The following is a 23,240-nucleotide window of genomic DNA, read 5'->3' on the forward strand; positions in this document are numbered from 1 at the left end:
TGATAAAATGTTGCCGTGGGAAATATTTGGTTGATGAGGTGCGATTATTTCATTAATGAAAGCGAAAAACACGCTTGGACGTCAGAATAGCCATGGATGTCGGTATAGTATGTGGGTGTTTTGCTTTCGCACGGCTTCAATGCGGGTCGCCGAAGTGATCTCAAAGTGTTTTTCGGGCTCAACGGCGCGTTCAGCGCCTCTGCCTGCTTTCTCCGTCTGACAGGCTATAATGGTCGCCCACTTTTCAGCGCCCTTAACCAATATTTGCCGCGCAGAAAAACACGGGTATGCATCGAAGGAGACGACGATTCCAAACACATAGCGTGAGAGGCTACCACTCTAAACACGTGGACTCAGGCATCGGGAAAGGAGGAGGATGTGTTTTGCGTTTGTGCAGGTCCGAATCCGACTCGGGTTAATACTATGATAAACTTTTTATTCTACGCAAAATTCCGACATGAAGTAGAAAACCAGCGGAAAGGAGGCGTTCACAAGACGGAGAAGTGCACAGGACAACGCTGTCCAGCGTTATCCTGTGTACTTCTCTGTCTTGTGAACGCGTCCTTTCCGCTGGTTTTCTACTTACCATGCACCAACTGGCCCAACAGGCTACGCTTCTTCAATTCCGACATGAAGTTCCCGGCAGTGGCGGATAAGTCCGCCTTCATGTTAGGCCTCATGTTTGGCCCCATGTTTGGCCTTTTTTTCGGCCTCGTAATCGGCTTCAGGTTCGTCTCACCGTGGCTTCCAGACGATCTTCGCTGACGCGATTTCGGAAATCCTGCGTTCTCGCTTTGAGCAAGGTGCACTTTTTTCCGCAATCCTCAACAGAAAGGTACACAGTATACTTCAAGCAAGAAAGCATAACTCTTTATAAGTAGGCACTTTAATGCATCCGACAAAAAAACAACAAATAAACCGAAAAGATTATTACACGATCGAAAATACAAAGGGATAGATATGGCTATATGGAAGCAAATGCCAATGGCGATTGGATAGCGCTCTTGGAGAAAGAGGCGCTTGAGAAGTGAATTGTCGGGCTTGTTTTGACCCCCAAATTATTGTGTAGGCCGTACAAATACACATAACGTACGACAATACAGTATACGTGACCTTTTTTTTTCAAGAAAGGTACGGCTTGTTGGTACTTGTGGATAACAAAAGAAAAAAAAGGGGAACAATGATGGGATCCCCTTACCAAAGTGCGCATTTCCAGGGTCTGCGTCGACAAAAAAAAATACTAGCGCAGCCTTACAGCAGAGATTTTGGAGTGACTATTATACCTTTGATTTCAAGATTTTGGTCTCTGGTTAAATTTTTCGAACAGAGACGCAAGGAGGTGCTAACCGCCTCTGGGAATTTCTAACATTGAACATCCAGCGCGGATAAAAACCTAGCCTTTATTAAACTGTATGCGACAAAGTACTGCAATCCTGCAGAAACCTTGTTCTTTTTTCCCTCTCGGCAAACAACTACGTTCACCCCTACCTTCACAGCAAGATTCTGCCGATTACATCTGATGTATAGGACTGTTATTCCGACATATGCGGTGAAAAAATACCAAACATGAATCTCTAAAAAAAGATAGGAAATGGTTCTATTCGTCAAGCCACTTCACGCTCGTTTCGAATGTGATCTTGCCTTGCCGGCACTCTTCTACCGAGTCGAGAACTTCTTCACAAAAAAAAATAAAATAAATAAACCATTTGAAACAACGGCCACTTCGGTTTTACTTCTTTTTTTTTTTTTGACTAGGGAAGCCATCATGCAGCACGACAGCCTCACAACACAATAAACTTCTAGTGAGTCTTCTAGCGCAAGCAAAGCATCGCCGATGAGGTCTCGTAACGGGTCAACCTCTTCTCGACGACCACTGTGGGGCAGCAAGTGGGGCACAGCAGTTGTCCAGAAGGGTTGAAATGCGGGCCAGTTGGTACATTGTAAACGGAGAAAAAACCAGTCACACAAGACGACGGACAAGAAGAGTGTACACACCACAACGACTGGACTAACAACTGAAGTTTATTGGAAAATACATGGTCCGAGCAAGGCCAGCAGAGCATGCGCAACAGCATCATCACTAATCACTGCGCAAAAGAGACAAAGACAAGAAATCTAAACTATCGTGGACGACCTAAAAAAGCAAATTCTTTTTCAAGTAGGCGCACCGAAGTTGTGCTTATACAATCAGAGCCTAACAAACCGATATGATATGCCTCCAGTATTTCCCGCTCCTGTTTTCCCTTGCCTCTACCAAGAATGGTGGCATTGCTAAACAAAGGATAACAGCCACATTCATTGCAATGGCGAGGCAAGTTTGCACCGCCACCGGACCCCAGGGAGGAGTGATGCTCACGAAGCCGGTCATTAATACACCGGCCAGTTTGGCCGATGTAAACTCTCTCGCATGTGAGGGGGAACTTGTACACCACCTGTGCGACACATGTCGTGAAGCGATTCTCATGCTGCGTTGTGCAAACGTGGTTCCCTTCCCTGCCTCGAGAAATGCGCGAACACAGTCCCGACAGCTTGCAAGGAGCAGAGAACACCATGCTCACTCCCTGCTTGGCCGCCACTTTTTTCAAGTTGTGGCTCACTTTGTGCACGTACGGCATGACCTCGAACTTCTTTCGTTCAGTTGGCCCAACGTCAGTCCTCTTCGTGCGTCCTTTCTTGAGGTTCTGAAGCAGCGATTCAGCCACTGCCTTCAAAAGGGGTTTAGGGAACCCCGCGGCTTCCAAACCTTTGCATTGATTGTCAAGGCTGGTTTTGATGGTATGGTGACAGCTTTTTCCCAGTGCATTGCGGAAACAGTTCATCGCAATCCCTCTCTTTACAATCTTAGAGTGCGCAGAACCGAAAGGTAACAAAGCTTTCTTGCTTCTAGGCGAAAACATCCAGCATAAATGGCCATCGTCAAGGAATGTTAGTTGCAGTTCTAGGAACCTGATAGAATGATTGCTAGGGAGTTCATGAGTAAAATTAAGAGTGCGTGAAGAAGCTTTAAAAGCAGTCAAAACATCGTCTACTGCGGCGGGCAGAGTGTCATTAGGTGAAAGGTCTAAAAATACTAAAAAATCGTCCACGTACCTAAAAACTTTGCACACACGCTTGTCATGAAGTAAGTTTTGAAGTGTTCTGTCAAATTTTGCTAAAAATATCTGGGAAAGCACTGGGGCAACGCTAGAACCAATACATATTCCATTTTTCTGAAGGAACAAGGAACCTTTGAATTCAACAACAGTAGATGACAGGTAAAAAGATAACAACTCCAAAAAAAAATCAACCGGCATGCCACATGCGTTCTGAAAGTTCACAGGACTGCAATAATCAATAAGATCACGCACGGCTGCAAAGAGTTCATCGTGGGGAATGCTGTAGAAGAGGTCCTCAATGTCAACCGAAAAAGCCGTGGTGGCACCGGGGATGCCGAGATTAAGTGCGTCAACAACCGCAGCCGAGCTGGCCACGCTATATGGCCACGCTACTGAAGTTTATTGTATTTTCCAATAAACTTCAGTTGTTAGTCCAGTCGTTGTGGTGTGTACACTCTTCTTGTCCGTCGTCTTGTGTGACTGGTTTTTTCTCCGTTTACAGTTGTCCAGATTGACGACCCGCCTTCTCGGCCCTTTAATTTGCTCGTGAGCGTACCTCGTCACCCAGTTCTTCTTACCGAGGAGAATTTCCGGACACAGAGTGTGTTAGGCCACGTACGTTCTTCGAAGACTTTCTTTTTTTTTTTGCTTTGTTTCAGTTTTTTTTTTCTGCTGGTACTTTTGTCCTCCTCCCTGTTGTCTAACGTCGTGTTTCCTGCCCTCGTTCAATTAGTCGGCGCATGCTTCCCGTACTCAATTTATTTAATTTGTGGCAGCTTGTTTTCTCTGCAAGTTAGTGATTAGAAAAGGTTGCGAGGCAGAAATAAGGGCTTTATTTGGCTGTAGGTATTGGCTTTTCCCCTGCCACTAAGCGACGAGCTACATGTTCTAGAAAGGGGTCAAGAGACCTGACTTCCTTGAAGTCTTCCGTTTGTCTCTGCCCAGTGGCCTGAGAGACTGTATTTCCAGCGTTGTTTCAGGGGAGCCTCGGAGATTACGAACTTCAGCAGAGATAATGCAATCAATGACTCGACTGAGGTGCTCCAGAATAAATTTGCCAAATCAGAATAGAGTCGCTGGCAATCACAAAGGAATGCCCGTATAGTCGAATTGTTTTGATTCCAGCCGATAATATTCGTCTCGTTTTATTATTCTTCGATCTTAATGTTCTTTCTCTAACAGTTCCTTTTATACAAGCCGGTGAGATGTGAATAAAACAGCGAATGAGTGTTAAATAAAAAAAGCAAAAATAATAAGCATACATGTCGGTACTTGCAATCGCGCTAGCTCTAGCCTAACCTCATTAACACCTCTTTTTGGGCTAGTTGGTGCATACTTGAATTAGAGAAAAAATAGCGCTAACCATGCAGACCACGAGAAAGGAACGAGAACGAAACACAAGCGCTTGTGTCTCGTCTTCGTTCCTTTCTCGTGGTGTGCATGGTTTGCGCTATTTTTTCTCTAATTCTAGCCTAACCATGGGACAGGTTCTGCAAACGACGCAAACAGTCACCTCGTAGACAAGCAAAAGTATCAAACAAACTTGAAGTTTAGCAAACTAAGACTCCTTACGAATCACACAGATAATGAACTCATGTTCGCACACAAGAGGCGCAGTTTCGCCAGGATAAGTTAGGTGAAGCAAGCGATCGAATGTGCACTCTTACGCTGTGATTCCGATACCGGCCATTATGGACGGCTCACTTCAAGTCTTACAAAAGCCATCACACCTTTAGGCCATTTTGTTGAAACCATGAATGCTTTGTAATGAAGATATGCTGACCAGCTAGATGGTATTTTTTTTCTTTTCTTGTACCTTCCATTTCATCGCATAAAATGGATAATAACGTTATGGCAAGCACTCCACACCCTGATGACTCTGCACGGCCGGTATTATACATCTTTTATTGCACCATATTTGCAATTAAAAGGATATATGCAAGCAATACTTGATGGTAGCGTATTTGTCTTGCCGCCATATGCGTTGGAAGTTTGTTTTCATAGCCAAAGATACAGAAGGTTTTTTACAGTCAGCTTCATTGCTTCATGAAAATGGCACAAGCATTTTTTCTTGAGAATGCGCTGTGCTTTACTTTGAATAAGCAGCTAATTGTATTTTTTAGTTTAACAACGCATAAATTATGGATAATTAATAAGCAGTTTGCTACTTGAAAAAAACCATGAGTTTATTAAGGTGTGCAGCAACAGTATCTTCTGATATTCTTCCGTTTGTCCTGAAGGCGCCGCAGTGTTGGTATGAAGGGACAGTAAATGAAAAAGCCAACGAAAGCAAGAATCTAGAAGCAGTATAAAAGAATTCCACGTTATTGCGCACCGAATAGCACAGTTTCAGTGTATGAGGACTGACCCGCTCATAGTGCGCTACAACCCCCCAAACAGGTATATCACATGAAGTGTGACGTCACCTTTTGCGGTAGAAACGTTTGCTGAACCGCTGGATGAATTCCCTCGCCTGTGCCCCACTCTTCTGTGCAACGAAAACAGGCCTCCCGTGAGTGCACTTCCATTTTTCAATCAACAATGGCATCTGCCTCATAATGAAATCAAAGAGAGAGCATTCACCCCCATTAAAGCGACCTTCTTTGCTATCACTTTGCGCTTTAAAGCTTTGTACGTGCACAGACAGTAATATTGATTATAGTGGTATGAAGAATTTAACATCCAATAGGTGCACAGGGGCAATGATGACGCTGTAGTGGAGGACATTGGATGAATTTGAACCATCTGGGGAATTTAGCCTTTTCAAGGCGCAAGCCACAAGCGTGACACACGAGCATACAAATGGTAAAATTTCACTAAGACCGATTCAAGAAATTGAAGGACATCACTATATTAGTTGGCCAACTTCAATCACCTTCAATCAACTTCAATCACCAAAACTGTGCTGAAGAGTGACTGCGCTTTCGTGAGCTCTTTCTGACGGCCGTAGAAAGCGAAACCAGCCATTAGCCTCGCTAAAGTCAAGAATTAGAAGAAAACACTCCCACTCTATGCAGATTCATCGCGAGCTTCGAAAATTTGGTGGAATGAGAAAGATTTGCGCGAAGCATCCACCGAAAACGCTTATACCAGCATTTACTAAGCATAAAATAAAATATAATTGATCATCCTCTGTGCAGCCGTCAGTTCCAAAGCCTAAATAAAACGAAGTACTCAACATGAACCCAAAATTATTCAAAACATTCAACAGGCGATCATGCTATCTAGGCAGAGTGCTTTAGTTTAAGTGTGCTTCCCTGCTCTATCTCCGTCCTTCGCCTTTTCTGGGTCCATTCTCTCTTCCACTAACCAATCACAATTACTAACGTCGCGCGGCACGTAAGCATTGCTAGCGCCTTTATCCAATGAGTGCAGAAATGTTAGTGGTATATCAAGCGTCTTGCAATTAGTCACTACAATTTCAAAACTAAATGCGCAGTTACCAATCCTGATAACGCTGCAAAAATACACGCATTAAAAATTAGGAAATGTGAAGATTGTGCTAGTAGAGGCGTTATTCTCGAAGGTATAATAAACTGTTAATGAAGGTACACAGAGACAACAGACGAACTTATGGACTGTTCGGAACGCTTCCCAGCCTCTTTCTGCTATGTCTTGGCGCCCACAATTTTCAAGACAGCCGTACTCAGTGATGACCTTGAACTTGTCTGCATTGCGATTAGAGGTCTGCTATAAGTAAACAATCAGCTTGGTTAACAAGCAAACAGATTGCGGTGTGCGAAGCATGGTACTTTTAAATTTCTATTTGTTGTATGAGTTGGTCAATGGTGACAGTTGAACGAAAGTTCATCACGGCACGACCACCCAATTAAACCTTTAGGAGTTTCATCCAAGTGCAGGCTAACAGCACGCGCGGTAAATACACGCATATCCACAAACTACGCCTGCAGGACTAAGGGCCGCGTCGACGCTTCCATAAGCGGCAAGGGTATGCAACAGCATCTCATTGACAACGGCGCCGTCACGACTTACAATGAAATCGAGGCCAGACACATGAAAATCAGGTTACTTTAACCTCAGCGATCAGTCTGGCGTGACCCGGTAAAAAACGTGGGCAGCCTTCGACCATAGTCGACTCTTCGTGTGCCCTCATTCATCCCGCAACCAGAGGTGAGCCCGAGCACCGCTGTAATGCAGGCTGGAAGCCCTCAGTTCCCCGGTGCAGCTCTGCCCAAATTGCCTCCTCTTCTAGACGTTCATCTAAGGCGGCGCCTGACAGGTATATAGCTCCTGCTCCCTGTGCACAGTGGTGCTGCAGGTAGCGGCACCGCCAGCGCAACAGCTGGTGTTTCCTCCCGAGGCATCGAAGGTAGCAGCTCGCAGCTTCATTGGCCAAGCGGCTATTAAAGCCTCCAGAGGGACGCTGCGTAAGCTTTACCGCGCCGCTGGCCATGATGTACATCCACATGCCATCGAAGCACTACTCTTCCAAACTCCCACTCATGGCAGAGAAAGTAACAGTTGGCACTGACCGGTGCTGGTAACTCCGGTTGTTTTCTTACTTTCATGTCGGCGTCGATCGCACTGAACTTTTTCTGCAACTGGGCTACAATGTATAGGATCTACATCTTTTGATCCAGTGCAGCGCCAATTAACCTAATTTCAGGGACGTTATGTGGTGTCAGATAAAATTAATGGCCTCTTTCTAGCACCCCTGTGTATGAGAGATCAAGAAAGGTAGATGGTAGAAGGAAACTGGAACCTTCTCATTCAATATAGACATCGAGTCAAGGGCACTGATGAAGGCAGGTGATTAGACACAGCCGATACACGTATCTGACGCTGTAGAAAAGAATGCGTTTTGATCTTCCTTGTTACTCTTTTAGCTGTCGCTCTGTTCGAGGCTGGCATAAACTTAATTTCGAAGTGCAGTGAAGGTCAACTGACCAATGGAAAATTTTCTGCGCCCAGCGGCTGACTAAGGTTTTGAATAGCCCATTTTTAAGCGCATCTCTAACTTCGCTGTAATGTCCTATCCAGACGCCACAGAGGTGAAACGTCATGAAGTCCAAGGTGGCTGTCGTTACCAAATCTCGCTGTAAAACTTGAAACGAACTACACACAAACGTCACGATACCTGCATAGTTAGCCGACTTATAGAATTGTCTGATTACCCTGCTCATCTCTTTAGTATATATAGGATTATTACATATATCAAAGCATAAATGCATTCACAATGGTATTCCGCGCGAAGATTACGGATCAAACTTAATGTAACCAGCCACAAAAACGACGACGCAAGAAAAGGAAGCACACAAAACAGCGCTGGGCTAAAAATTCATGTTTTATAGAAAGATAACGCACCCAGGTAATCAAACAACGCATACATATAAGCGCCCAAAACGTCAACGTGGAACGTAACATAAAGCACGCTCAACCTTTAGCCAATCAATCGACAAAAAAAGCTCTGTTTCCTACACTCCTACACGAGTACAGATTTCTCACTAGCTGAAAATCTTTATTCGTAAGCGACAGAGACAAATAAAGTAAGAAACTTAAAAACGGTGCGCGCGTGTAGGAATAAAAAAAAACTTTTTTTCCGTTGTGCAATGGCTGAAGGTTGATAACGTTTTATGTTACTTTCCATACCCAGCCGCCGCGGAGGCTCAGTGGTTACAGCACTCAGCTGATAACCCGAAAAAGGCGGGTTCGATCCCGGCCGCGGCGGTCGAATTTCGATGGAGGCAAAATTCTAGAGGCCCGTGTACTGTGCGATAATTTCCGAGCACGTTAAAGAACCCCAGGTGGTTGAAATTTCCGGAGCCCTTCACTACGGCGTCTCTCATAGCCTTAGTCGCTTTGCATGCGTTGTTTGGTTACCTGATTAGAAATGAAAAACAGCTCTGCACGCTCACTGTATGTCTTCGCCAAAAATCTTACAATAAAGCATCAATTGTTAGTCCTACGTACTTTCTCTTCTTGTGTACACCTTTCAAAGCGAAAGCTTTACTGACCTAGCAGGAGCGAAGGTCCTAAGGAGGCCACATTTGACCTTCAAGCGCAGGAATGGAAGGAAAGGGGGGGGGGGGGGGGGGGGGGTCCGTCACGTGACTAACCACGTGGTTCGCCGCAGCTGCAGCCGAGCGCCCGCCGCTCCGCCGACCGTCGTCTTGCCAGCTGTTGTCATGTGACTAGCCACATGACTCCATTCGCTTGAAAAGGCGAAGGTGCCGCTCTCGCGTGCGCGCCTGCCAGTTTCTCGCTATGTGCGAAGCGAGTCGGTTGATATCTTTTCGCAGGCGGCGGGCCGAGTCTGATCATCCGGCTGGCATTGCCAACCATGCGAGGGATTTAGCGAGCAGAAGGGAACGGTAACGAGCCAAGCTAGCAGCGGAGACCGACGAAGAGCGGGAACATCGCCTGGCTCAGCGGTAATTGAAAGAGTCCGAAAGACGACAACGAAGAGTCGTGGAGGCTGCCGCTGCGGTGTATTCTAGGGAGCCAACCGATGTAAGTTCTCGCAGTGCGGTATGAACGACAGACCACGTGATCTGTCTGTCAAACTCTGAACGTTCAGACAACCCAGTGGGAAACTACAATTTATCTGGTGTTTCAGTGGGAATGCGTAGCGTCTATCTAATGTGTGTCCAATGTTGAGACGGCGGCAAACTACTTCTCTGACCATCGATCTGTGTTTTTAGCAATTGAGCCAAGAAAGAAGCAATAAATGTTGATAATCTTATTCTATGCCTCTGTCTAAGCAGCAGTTAATTAAGCATAACCAGAACATAATAATTCGCTTGTATATACAGGTATAGCTGAGCTAAGCCAAAGCCAATTTTTTCGGACTGGTTTTGTTATGTTTCATATATACCAACCAGCCCGCATGGTTACCCTGGTAATGTTTACAGCTCGGTCCATTCTGAATTTATTAAATTAGGAATAAAGACCCATAGGTCTTAGCAGACGCTGACTGGCTGTGCTGTTCCAGAAGCAGGCAGCCGAACATAAACACGCAGTGCCTTCATGCGAGTATTCAGAACACTGCTGAGGACATGAGAAGGCACAGTGGTCAGACAAAAAAATAACGATAAATGATCACAACTGCTATAGCACACCAGTAGTACACACCGGATGATGCTCGAAATCGCAGCGTCAACATGGGAAGTGCATCGTCAACAGCAGGCATGTAGGTGGTAGGGTACCTGGCATGGGCAGGCCTAAGGGATGTGTGTTTATCATCGGATCACCTAGCGTCGCCACTCTTGTGTGCCTCTCCCGCTTCCGCTATATTCCAGCCTACCTTCGAGCCTACCTTCGATGAGCTACCTACGCCGCCGAAGGTAGCTCATCATAACATTCCCTATATTAACGAAAGTATTGATGTTGATAGTTATTTATATCTGCTCTCGAAAACTATACTTATGTTGTGTAACATCGCTTGAGTTTTTACTTTCATTTGGGTGTATCTAAGATTGTTGTCCTGCGCTTATTTTATCTCTTAATAAATTTTATCCGCTCAGGACTTCGTTAGCCCTTCTACCTGGCATGGAGATGGTTGACCGGTACTTAGTTTTTAATTCAAGCTTTCTCGCAAGTTTCAGCAAATGGCGTTTTGCCCTTCACTAAGGGACTAAACAGCGTTGACGCTATCACGAAATCGAAAACGAACGATGTTACAGTTAGTGTTCTCTCTAGCCATTTCATCTAGCTTTTTCGTCTTCATTTGTGATAGCACTACTGAAACGCCTAATGCCAACCAACTTGCCCACCCTATCACTTCAACATAAATTCGCCCCAGTCTCAAGGCGGCCGCCGCAGGGCCCGTGAGTTGCGCTCAGTTGCGAATGCTGCGGCTACTCAGCCCTCGCGGCAGGTGTTCTCTCTAGGAAGAAAAGCGATCTGTTTGCGAAGCTTACAGTGGCAACACAGCGCTTGAGGCGTAACGTAAGCGAAAAGCTATTAACGCTCAACAAAGAACAGATCACAGTTCCACAAATAAAATAAAGAAGGGAAAGAATGAACAGTGAGATCCAAATACAAAAGCAAGTTCAAGGTAGTCAAGTATGCCCGTCATTTAAAAAAAAAGGAACATAACAGCAGTGAACACGGTAAGTTGCAGTGTAACAAATCTCGGGTTCTTGGCTCAGCCAGCCACAGCGAGCTTTCGGTGGCAGTAAATTTAAGTAATTGCGGATTTGAGGACATTTCCATCAGTAAACTGTTCAGAGAGTAAGCGCCAGCGGAGACGAACTAGCGCCGACGCGTATTGGATTACCGGACACTTCCTGCGCAGGGCCAGTGACAGCGGCGGGGTCAGGTGGGGCCATTGCGGCTGCCCAGAAGGCATCTGGTAACACGGTATGCGTCTAAGATATATAGAACTTCTTCGCTCTGCGAAAGCTCTCTGACACCACCATGGGATTTTAGCGAATAGTTAACGAGCGCCTTGTTATATGAAGTGCGCTAAACGTGTAACAAAAAAAAAATCAATTTAATTTTTTACTGAGGAAAAAAAAAAGCTATGTTAACTGCAGTGCGTTTTCTCGTAGCTGAAGCTCTGAAGGCAGAAAAAAAAACATACGAGTTTCGAATAAACTTGTAACCCTATCATAATTACCATGCATATTTATGCCTTTACAATAGATCGGTGAACACCCGCCGCGGTGGCTCGGTGGTTACGGCGCTCGGCTGCTGACCCGAAAGACGCGGGTTCGATCCCGGCCGCGGCGGCCGAATTTTGATGGAGGCGAAACTCTAGAGGCCCGTGTGCTGTGCGATGTCAGTGCACGTTAAAGAACCCCAGGTGGTCGAAATTTCCGGAGTCCTTCACTACGGCGTCCCTCATAACCTGAGTTGCTTTGGGACTTTAAACCCCAATAAACCAATAGATCGGTCAAAAATATCGATAAGATTGGCAAAAATATGATAGTTACAGCAGCTGCACACTTGGTCCATCTTGCAGCACAAGAATTTGTGGAATGAATCGCCTGAAACTCAGTAGGCATATGAGGAGCTGTAGTACTATATTTTTTTTATTTTTCCTTTCTCTTCAGGCTCTGCTTGTTCGTCTGCATTCATGCTTGCCTTATCAATAAACCTCGCTCTTTAAAGCTTAACTCGTGCCTCGTTCATACAAGTATTTTGAAAGCAATCGTTTTTCATTTCTTGCGTTCTATTTTCCGTAGGAATGAATTTCATCTTGCCGTCAGGCTTTTTTTTTTTCATCTCTTTTCATTTATCTTGCAAGATTTACCGTTACGTGATGCTTCAGGCAATGCAAGCGGCCGCGTTCCAAGTTTATATTTTCACCCACATCCATCCATGCCTTATCAAGTATTTCTTGCTGGAAGCTAGCCCTGATCACCACACAAACGAGATCAATCAATCACGTGAGCCTACTTTTCGGTTCCAGCTATTTTACCGAGCTTTCTTTCGAAAAGGAAAAAGTTCACAACCTTTCAAAGTATAACATGGTCACTGTTTTTCAATGCGTCGGAATCTACGGTTGTGTCGAATACATCAGCCTATTATTCCACCAAATACATCCAACGCGGAAGGAAAATCAGTGATATAGAGACACTACGAACTGAAAAAAAGAAATACAGGATTTTAAAAAAAATGAGAGTCCAGAGCATGTAAAGAGCGGTACAGATTTCACACCCAAAATTGGAAAATATTACTTTCATGTTTCTTCCTACATTTTGCTGATTTTATTAGAATAATTTCGTTATATCTCTTTTACTATCATACTCCGGCGCGTCGTGCTGCCTTCGTAAGACCGTGCTTATACGTGCATAAGTTCTCGCTTCTTTTTCCGGGCAAGAAGTTCTCTTGGCGCGACACGCATTACTCAAAGTCTTGGTTTCCCCGTCTTCCACCAAAGTAGGGCAGATGAAGGCGACGGTGAAATTCCAAGAAGGCGCGCCCCCCCTTCGCACCTTGTGGTTGAAGCATTTCGTCGTTCGCTGCATGGGCCGAGAAGAAATAGAAGACTGCAAGGACGGAGAAAAGTGCAGAAATAAAAGTGCAGTGAATCGATGCACGGGATTCCGGGGAAGCCAGTGGGCGACCGGCCGTGATGAATTGCCCTTGTGAACATATGCAAGAAGGACGCGCCGCGAGATGAACTCAAGGCCAGTCGGATATAAGGAGCTAGAAACGACAAAACTGCGAGCTACTCGAATGGCTTGAATGCTGCCATGTTATGCACCCAGGAACACTGGGCTCCGAATTTCATCTGCGAGGAGGATGTCGAACAGGCGCGGAGACCTTGCCCCAGTGCATCTTGGGCAATAGTGAGTCAAATTTTGCGTTCGTATTTGCATAGCGAGGAAGTAGGGAGGAATTGGAATGCTTACCACTATTTGTCGCAAATTTTCAGCCGCTGTTCTCCGTCGGTAATCAATACCTGTCTAACAAGAAAGCGCTATTACATCAACAAGTTCAGGGTATTAGACTCACTCATTGAATAAGGGCAGCAAAAATGGCATTCAACGCATGCTAGGCAAGGGAAAAATAAGTCTTTTGTCAACCGCTTGCCTAAAGTGGCGGACTAAGTGCAAATTTATGTAGAATAATCATAGCACATTGAAAAGCAATTGCGTATTCGAGTATCTTAACATTACTCGGTAGACCGCCGTAGTACGATTCCGATCAGAGATAGGCAGAAACACTTTTGTGGATGCACTTTCAGTCATGTTGTCTCTGCGCAAATAAAACCACAATGTGCCGGTCAGGATTGCCGGTGCAAAGACACATGTGTGGGCCACTCGCTGTATCGCAAACAACAATTATCTCTTTAGAAAAAGAACAAACTAGTCATTATACAGCTATTCAAATACAAAGCGGAAATAGTGATTACTTTTTTGAGGAAAACCAATAATTAGCCGTGACAGAAAAAATCGTAATGAAAAAAGAAAGAACTGCGCGGTTTTCTTCTAAATCTACCTTTTTTTTTTGCTCCCATTTGCACCTGATTAAGTGATTTCACTTCAAAAATTCTAGCTCTTATATTACTATCACAAAGAAAAGCAAAAGCGCAAGTTTTTTTCTGCTTATAGCAATCACCATGCGACACTCCGGATCCCTCGTTCTCCAGTGGCCTTGAGCGCCTGCTAGTACTAGCTCTGGTGTCACTAAAACAAGTATTTTTTTAAATATAGCAGGCGCATACCATCTAAAGACCGTGAAAAGCGCATCATGATGAGGAGATTGAATTACATCTCACGCTGCAATCACCAAGAAGGACCAGCCGATGCACAACATGAAGTCTACGCGCCAGAAAGAAGCGCCATGAATGCCCGCAGAGCGGAGTGCGCATAAGCGAGGTCCACATTAGAGATGAAATTATTTACCGTTAATTCCTCCAATACTCAGTCGGGTCAATGAACTGGTTCTGTAGGTGGTATTTCAGGTCACCATCAGCTAGTCGTACAGCTTAGCTGTAAGTATCGTGTTTTCATAGGAGCTTGTTAGCCACGGCACTTAAAATGTTACCTAGTGTGATGCCTTCTACTTGGAAAATATCTTGTACCCTGTAATGAACCCTCGCACAAGCTATTCATTGCTAAACTTCGCTAAAATCAGCAAGAAAATCGTAGACAAAGTGGTATAAACACCAACAAACGCAGGAGCACCTGCTGGAGGTTGGCAGAAGTGCGATACACTCCGCGTCAATATTGGTTAAATATGCCAGCTCTTGTCGCAACGTGTCACTTGTTTCTGCGCTCACTTCGTCATTAAAAAGATTATCAAGTGGAGTGCGCTGCTTTGGCAAATGTACACCGCAGGGAGGCTGTCGAAAGAACAATTTGAGCCTTCACATCTCCGACGTGCCTCTAAGAGGCGCGGTTTTATTTGGCGTGTTGTTCTGGTGTGAATTTTTTACTGCTTATGTGTTCAATCTATTAAAGAAAACGTTTCACACAGCTGCTTTTGGGATGTCATGTGCTCCATCATGGTGCAGCGCCTACTTCTGGACGGAGTTATTTCACGCAAAAGTACGGTATAACTGTAGCAGACTTGCTACAGGACCGAGATTTCATCACGCTGCCCTTAATTTCAGTGGTTGAAATTTCGACTGAATTCAGTCTAGTCATAATGCATTACAGAAGTCCAGAACTGAAAAATGACGTTTCGCAAGCCTAACGGGTTCATTTTACAAACATTGTTCGCGGTTTCTTTGAAAATAAAATTAAAATATTGAAAACAAAAAAGAACACGTGAAAGTACGTTATGGAGCTCTTGTTCAAAAATGTTGCCGAGCGAGGAAAGATAAAGCTGTGATTTATTGCCGGAGAGGGAAGATCCCAGTGAGGCCAAAAGCAAATGTCTAAATTTTGGCGTATACCTCCTTGTTGCTTCTGGGAAACTTTCTCCTCTTCAGGTTACTGTCGCACGCCTGCATAGGCGAGTCACGTTCCTTAATGCACTCTGCACCCAAGGATTCACTTGTTTGGAAAGAATACTAATATGCAAACCTATAAGCAGGTAATACGCAGCTGAAAACTGAGGAATATAATCGCACGAGTGGAAAGAAGTACATCCCGCCATAGCAGTGGGTCGTAGGCAGAAATCAATGACTCCGACTGACAGGCGAATTCTGTGGCCTGATCTAGCGCCGTTGGGCTAGGTCCCTTGCATGGAAGAAGCAGCGGCAGCAGCTCTGGCGTAACCCTGATTGATGTATTGCCACACGTTGGCGCAATCTTTGATAAGGTCAAGTGCGTCATCATGCTAGAGCCCATCATCATAGCACCAGCGCTGCCTGGTGATGGCGTGCAGGATGATGTTGTAGTCCTGCAATCAATAAACGAGAATATTCCTTGTAGTGAAGTTTGAGCTTAGAGTGAGGCAGTGGCCACACCTTAAAAAACGCTATAGCACGGTCACCCAAAAAACAAAAAAGAACTGCTGAGAATATGGGCCGTCGTCTGAGTGCTAGAAGAACTAAAGGAATATGGCCGAGTTTGCTCAGTGTACACTGTAAACAAAAATATACCCAAAAGGGAGTAAAAAGTGTGGCGGCCACCCTTTTTACTCCATTTGTGAAAACATTTACTCCATGAGTGGGGAGTAAAAAGGTGGACTGTCCTCAATTTTACTCCCATGAGGGAATAAGGGAGTAAAAATGAGGATTTACCAGAATTTACTCCAGTCTAGAAAGGGAGTTAATTGTGCCAAATACTCCACCAGTGCCGAAATGGAGTAAAAAAAACACCAATTTGCGCAGTCCGCCCTGCCACCTAGCGTCTCGTCTGCTTCTGGTCAGTCGTCTGGTAACGGCGGTGAGTGAAGACCGCTTGGTCACCATCGTCGCCGGATCTCTGCCGACTTCTGCTCCTTCACGGGCGCCTGCCGCGGTACAAGATATCGGCTTCTCGCCGTTTTCCGCTACAGTACGCTACATAATTGAATTGCTCCTGTGAAGCCTCCAGTGCTCTAACCATACCTAACTTTCCTTGGTTTGTGTCGTCACCCCGTTAAAGCCCCCGCTTAGGCCTAATTCTCACAGGCTTTTTTCAGTGTAGTCCTCGCAATGTGTTGCATGAACATGGAACTGTGATGGAACATAGTGTCAACACTGAGCTCTTGATTGAGCTCATAAGGCCACATTTTTCCTCAGCGATGTTTAACATCCAAGCCTTAATGACGCGAATATGAAACCAAGCACTGCCATTCCAAACTACCATCAGGCGTATTTTCATCTTTTCTGCTCCGGTTTTGGGTCAAATATAGCGTGGTGCATGACTGTGAAAACTACCCAGCGTCTCTTTTTCAGTTTTGAACTACAGATTATAAGGTTACATCCTTTTATCTACGAACATGGCCAACGAAACGAGCTCGTACAGCAAAAGTAGACGACAAGCAGACGACTCCTGCCGCGTACGCCGCCGCTGGGCTAGCAGACGGCGGAAAGAATGCGTGATGCGGGGTCACATTAGGGAAGCGCAGTTTCCCAAGTTGGGTTGCCGGCAGCCCGCAGAGCTACTGTCCGTTTCTGCCGCTGTCACTGCTGAAAGAGTGAGCCTGGATGAGGATAAATAAACATGATGCCATTTTTGGGCTTCATTTCTGTGTGTAGTAAAAAATTGACTCCCTTTTCACTCCAAAATAACTCCCTTTATACTCCAAAATAACTCCCTTATATAAGGGTGTAAATAAAAAAACACCATACATAGGGAGTAAAAAAACCTCCTTTTGGGTGTGCGTTAGAGGACAAGCCATTTACACCCTTTTGGGTGTTTTTTTGCTAACAGTGTAGGAGTGTATGCGTCCTTGCAATATTCTCTAAGCAGAGAACTACGTCTCGAGCTGAAGCACTGCCGCTTTATGTTTTTGAAGTGAAACGTTTCACTTTTTTTTTCACAGTTGTATCACTTTCATGCGGATGGTTTGCAAGAAAAAGGAGAAAAAGCTGCCACGTCAGAACTGTTTTGCCGACTTAACCTTCGCCCACGGCTTTCGCTGCCATGAACAAAACCCGTGTGTAGCTCTAGTAGCGGCGTCCTGGGACCCGGTCATAGCCAATTTTCGCACGCCTCTGCCGCTATCCAAGAATCATGATGTCTAACCTCAACCGATATAAACATGGCGTGTGCGGCTGAAGCACCCGTGAAGCCAGGTTAGAGTCGCATCCGCCGGCCCCCTAAAGCCATGCCACGCAACCGCTGGCATAAGCAAAGCCTGGATGGGCTGCATGCTTGTGGAACTGAGGACCGGCGGCGAGAGTAATTCAGTTTGAATAGAGCTTTGACTATGAGTGGTCGCAAGTTTAAAACTCCCGCGGTCGCTCGAGGGCTCGGCGTATTCATAGCCAGTCGTGCGCTGCTGGCCCAGTTATAACTGCTTGCGGTCCTTAAGAACGTCGTGCGCAGCCATAGCCGGTACGCTGCTGCGTACCTCATCAGTTTTACCATTTTGAGTTGCTTGGAAATTTAACAAGCAAATATATGACTCTTATCGCTCAATACCTGCATCGTTTTTTGAGACTTGCTGGGAGCCGCTCCCATCCGCAATCGGACCAACAAACCCACCACCGAACGCCACTGGATGATTGCTTCAGCACACTTTCTGTGTCGCTGACAATAATGAGCGCAGATATCAGAAATTTCTTTCCGGATAAAAAGTTTTCTTTCGTCTTCTTTTTTCCTTTTTCATTTTAACCCCGTTTATATCTGTTTCATCCCAGACAACTGCCACAGTGGGGTCCTTGAACGTGCGCTTTCAAATTAAAGCTTTTGGAAACCAGGGCTCTATACTGTACTCATGTCATTTCCTTTCATGTCCTGCTTGCTTGCGCTGCTTGCTCAACTATTCCGTCCACTAACACAATATATAAGTATTCTTTTTCCCTACAGACAGTTGCCAGCCTAAATGTAGTGTGGTGCACATTACTAAGGATAGTTTTCCACCAGTGACTTTTTAGAATAAACTGAATGTGCATTATCTTTCAGGGATCTTTACTGGTGCAGTAATAAAGCCTATGGAGAACTGAAGAGAAGCAGTCATGAACTGTGCCCTTTGGAGCACTGTTGTACCGGCATGCGAACGAATTTCAAGGTCGGTTTGTTTGTCCTTTCGGTACATGTAATCTTTTTGAACATTCCAAGAAGTAGGCAGAAAGAAGCGGCAGAGGATCCTAAAGCAGGCGTTGCTGGCTGTTTAGTATGAGGCAAAACACTTATTTTGAATCCAAAGAAAATATCGCGAAATGTTATCAAAACAAAACTGCCGAATCACTCGCTTTTAAGGCGCTTAAAACTCGTTTCCTAGGGTGATATGTAGCGATTTTAAAGCCATTGAGTACAGTCAGTTAAACTTCACGAACTGCGTCTTCAAAAATTAGGTAAAATAATCTTAGTTGCTTCAGGCGGCTGACAACACAGAATTGTGTCTTCTTATGGTGCACTGGTAACATTTAGAGCGTTGGCTACATTGTGTCGAACACCCTACCAATTTTCAAGCCCACCCGCCTATGGGCTGAAAAAAAATACGTATTACCACGTAATTATCGCAATCATACGCTTGCGTGCATTTCACAACGTCGCGCCGCAATAGTGATCGCGACAATGTGGGCCTAAATTGATACAAACACACTTAATTTGTTCTGAAACCAAAAACAAGAGCGTTTCTTCGGCTCTATAAGTGGCAGAATAAACCACAACCGTTCTCGGGGATCACATGTTTCGAAATGCAGAGAAATTCATTTGCGCAAGCACGCACCGAACATTTTTTTTTTTCAGTCTACTAACAAAAAATAACGGTGCTATAGCTTTGGTTAAACCGAGTGGTTTGGTTTGGTACATGGGGTTTAACGTCCCAAAGCGACTCAGGCTATGAGATACGCCGTAGTGAAGGGCTCCGGAATTTTCGAAAACCTGGGGTTCTTTAACGTGCACTGACATCGCACAGCACACGGGCCTCTAGAATTTCTCCTCCAAAGAAATTCAACCGCCGCGGCCGGGATCGAACCCGCGTCTTTCGGGTCAGCAGCCGAGCGCCGTAACCACTGAGCCACCGCGGCGGGGCCGTTGAGACTGGCAAAGTCTTGTTATGCTGTTTTGTCTAGGCGCGCCGGCGCTCCTTCCGTCATGTACTCGGTTGAAGATGAGTGACGTCAGGCCCTATAACGTAAACTCCACGTTTAGGCTCCTCGGCGAGCCCAAAGTTGATCACGTGACCAAATTTTGGTTCACCTTGACGTGACCCTGACATGCCCGGTTTGACCTTGACCTTGACTCTTGACCTGTCCAACTGCTTGGCCATTGGTCTGACCATTGAACATCTACCGGCTCTCCAAACTTATAAACTGAAAGTTTGACCTTTGCTGAGCCTTGAAGGTCATCGGCAACGCACGGCGATCTCAGCCCGAGGCCACTAGTAGTGAAGCTACCGCTTCAAAATGGCATGCCCGTTTCAAGGGAAATATATGTACGCAGGGAACAGCAGGCGTTGTTAATTTCGGCCACGACGATCGAATAAAGTTGCGTCCGCTTCGATTAACGCCTGAAGCTTTGTACCTGTCTTGTTCAAAGCCACGCAGGAGTGAAATGTTCATGGAAAACGCAGCAAAACTTTTAGCACAAATACATAGGAGCTTTAAACTTGTAAAGCGAGGCGGAAAAATGGCGCAGTTATACCATTTTTTCTCACCGAGCCTGTGACTGAAACATAACGCAATCGCTTTTACGGCTCTCATGTACGTCGTAAGAGAGGAACGCGCACTCGCATTGCTGTTGAATTTGCATTCTTTCGGGGTCTCGAACGTTCGCCCGTCTCAGTCTTTGCGCAACGCTTCTGCCTGCGCACAGTCAAGCTACAAAACAATTTAGGAGATTTATGGCGGAGGAAAAAATAAGCACGCTGACGGCAAAGAAAAATGTTAGAATCTTGGGTCCTAGGCTGCGAATTTCCGTATTTTATAGTGTTCACCTCTCTATTTTTTTTTCTTTTTAAAGTGAGAAGGAAAATATTCAAGATATCGGTCATAGAGTTCGTTTCAAATACAACATGACATACAAATTTTGTATTTTTTTTCTACGCCGACATTACAGGCGCTGACTCAAAACCATTTTAGCCAAGCTGACATTTGCGATGACCTACAGCGACTGTCTTGGATAACTGTAGGTGAATAAAGAGCGCGAAACTTTTCGCTGGATCTAGATTCCCACCTACCGACGTCATCAAATTCCCGTTAGCCTGATGTGCTAGTGCGGAAAACAAAAAAAAAACGCGTTTCTTATGCATCGATTTCTATCGTTCACGCAACACGGCGTTCACGCAACACGGACATTCACTAGGTGCCAATTTATGGCTCGTCCAAGTAGGGTTTTTGATAACACTTGGCCCAAAGTCACCGGATGAAGTCAGTAGTTTCGAGGTTTTCGAATTTCTACTTCTCTGACGACAATTCACTACTTCTTTATTAAACGCAAAAGAAATGAAAGAAGGCGTAAACTCATCTGGCGCTGCTAAAAGTATGCACTGTGAATTTCTACATTTTTGTTTTAATCTTAAAGGTCAGGTTTTTAGTGAAACACCCCATCAGCGCATGGAGGGTCATTTCTTTGGCTTAGCAGTTTGCTTTGATAAAGGTTACCTCGCTAAGCTAAAATTTGAAACTTGCAAAGACGTGACGGAAAAGGTGATGCCTTTCGCTCTTTAACGAACGCTGAGTATTAAGTCCCACCGAGAACTATACGGTCTGGCAAAGCACCCAGACACAAAAGTGGAAACATGTTCAATCAGTCTACTCGCTGTGCCTTCGGCTAAAACGGTAGCAGCCGCCTTGGTTTCTCGAAGCGGCTGATTAAAAAGCGGGACCTGCAGCCAGTTAATTAGGTTAATTAAATGTGGTGACCTGTTAATTAGGACTGTTGTCGGATCTTGTTCAGTTAAATATAGATGGGTTGGTAAGGCGAGCGAACGCGCTTTATCACCATTAATGCAAGCTCATCCGATTTGACGTATTCACAAGGCTGTTCACAAAAACTTGTAACGTTCTTTGTTTTATGAAAAGCTACGCTTTGGCACACGATTGCGCCGAAAGAACTAACACAAAGGAATCTGCATTTAACAGTGCGGGGCTGATATGCTGCCGCTGCTTTTGGAAAACATGCTTGAAGTTTTTAATGGGAAGCGATGATAGAACGGAGTAACAAAAAAAGAAAGGGAAGGCAAAAAAAAAAAACGACAGCGGCACCAGAACAAGGTTGAACAAGTTGAACTAAGAAGAGTTAGTAAAAGGAAAATATCTAATCCAAAGGCACTGAATTTTGTCACCAAGGAATCATTGTATGCGCTTACCTCTTACGCTGTGGATGGTAAACACAATTTTTTTTCTTCCTTAGAAACTCAAGTAGACCAACTGCATCTTAAAAGCTTTTATTTCGTAGCGAGATGCATACCTCAAAGGCTCACTCTGTCCGGTGAGTGAAGGGTTTAATCAGAAAATTAGTGTGCGTAGTTTTGAACAGAACGGAAGCTGCATCATTAACGGTCGCTAAATGGAGGAAATAACTTTTTGGTGCGCTGAATTTATTCTATTCGTAGAAACTAAAGAATCACATTTGAAACTGCTAGAACTGCAAGCTGGCTATAGGTAGGCCTTAAAGCGGAGAAACCTAAAATTAAATTTTCGTACCCGTTCTTTTTTGCGGACGTGCTTTTGGTGGTCTCAGCAGAACTGATAAATTACAAAATGTCTACGTCAGAAGCTCCTGATTCTGGAATCAACACTCTATTGGCCACTGACATGAAGCGTCGATTACACGCAGCCACCACGGTTGCTATCAACGCAAATGAACGGTCCATATGGTTTGTTCCCCCATATAACAGTGATGTCCTAAAGACGTAAAAAGTGCGCTCATAATAAGCCTGTCTTCTCAAAAATCCCTCCATTTGTGGTGACTTCTATTGCAAAGGTTCACATCTATTTGCCTAGTTTAAAAGTTTACACTTCTCTCAGTAAATTACTTATTTCATAGGAAACACCGTTTCAAACGGCAGCGCAAAAAAAACTTTCTTTTTTCACCTACAAGCTTCATGCATTCGAATTTTTAAATCTGGTCTAATTATAAAAAAAGCCGTTTTCGTCCCTTTCCCTTTTTTCTTTCCCTTTCCAAAATAAGTTATGTTTATTTTTTTCAACCCAATTCGCTCGCTCCCGAAGCCTTTATGCGAGGCACCAAATCATTTGAACGCGACCACGTGGAATCAAATCCGTATGGCATGCCTGGGCGTTTCTGAAAAACACGAAACCTCAAATCAAACAAACCGAGAAGCTTTTTTCTTTGTGAACCTTGTATAAAACTGCGTCAGCCAATTTGTCGTCCTGGACCTTCAATCGAAAATGCGTGCGAGCGAGCAGCCGTTCCTATTGAAGCAAACAAAAATCTTGGCTGCTGGGTTGTGGTCTAAAATCGAACTCGCTTTCCATCGATACATGCACGACGACAGAGAGACAAGGACGAGAAAACCGTTGCAGAGTGCCATCGCTTTTCAGGCGTATGTGTCCTCCATGTCTTTCTGCCCTCGCCTACTAACGGCTGGAAAGTGGTTCCGTTTTTCACAGCGCTCGAAAGAATCCAGAAGAAAGCTTCTCCTTAGCAAAAACGAAACCAAAGAATAGGGAACTGACATGGGCATGAGAAAAAATTGAATGAGGTCTAAACTTATATT

At 44.9% G+C, this 23,240-nt stretch overlaps 1 protein-coding gene across 2 annotated transcripts in view; it reads right to left on the bottom strand.

Annotated features, from left to right (window-relative positions):
• The window catches only part of CngA (Cyclic nucleotide-gated ion channel subunit A), a 344,600-nt gene that overhangs the window by 271,063 nt on the left and 50,297 nt on the right, over window positions 1-23,240 (bottom strand). The gene's annotated exons all lie outside the window — the stretch shown is intronic.

The sequence above is a fragment of the Amblyomma mixtum genome, chromosome 1 (assembly GCF_055824585.1).
Source record: "Amblyomma mixtum isolate Tamu chromosome 1, ASM5582458v1, whole genome shotgun sequence".
Classification (NCBI taxonomy): domain Eukaryota; kingdom Metazoa; phylum Arthropoda; class Arachnida; order Ixodida; family Ixodidae; genus Amblyomma; species Amblyomma mixtum.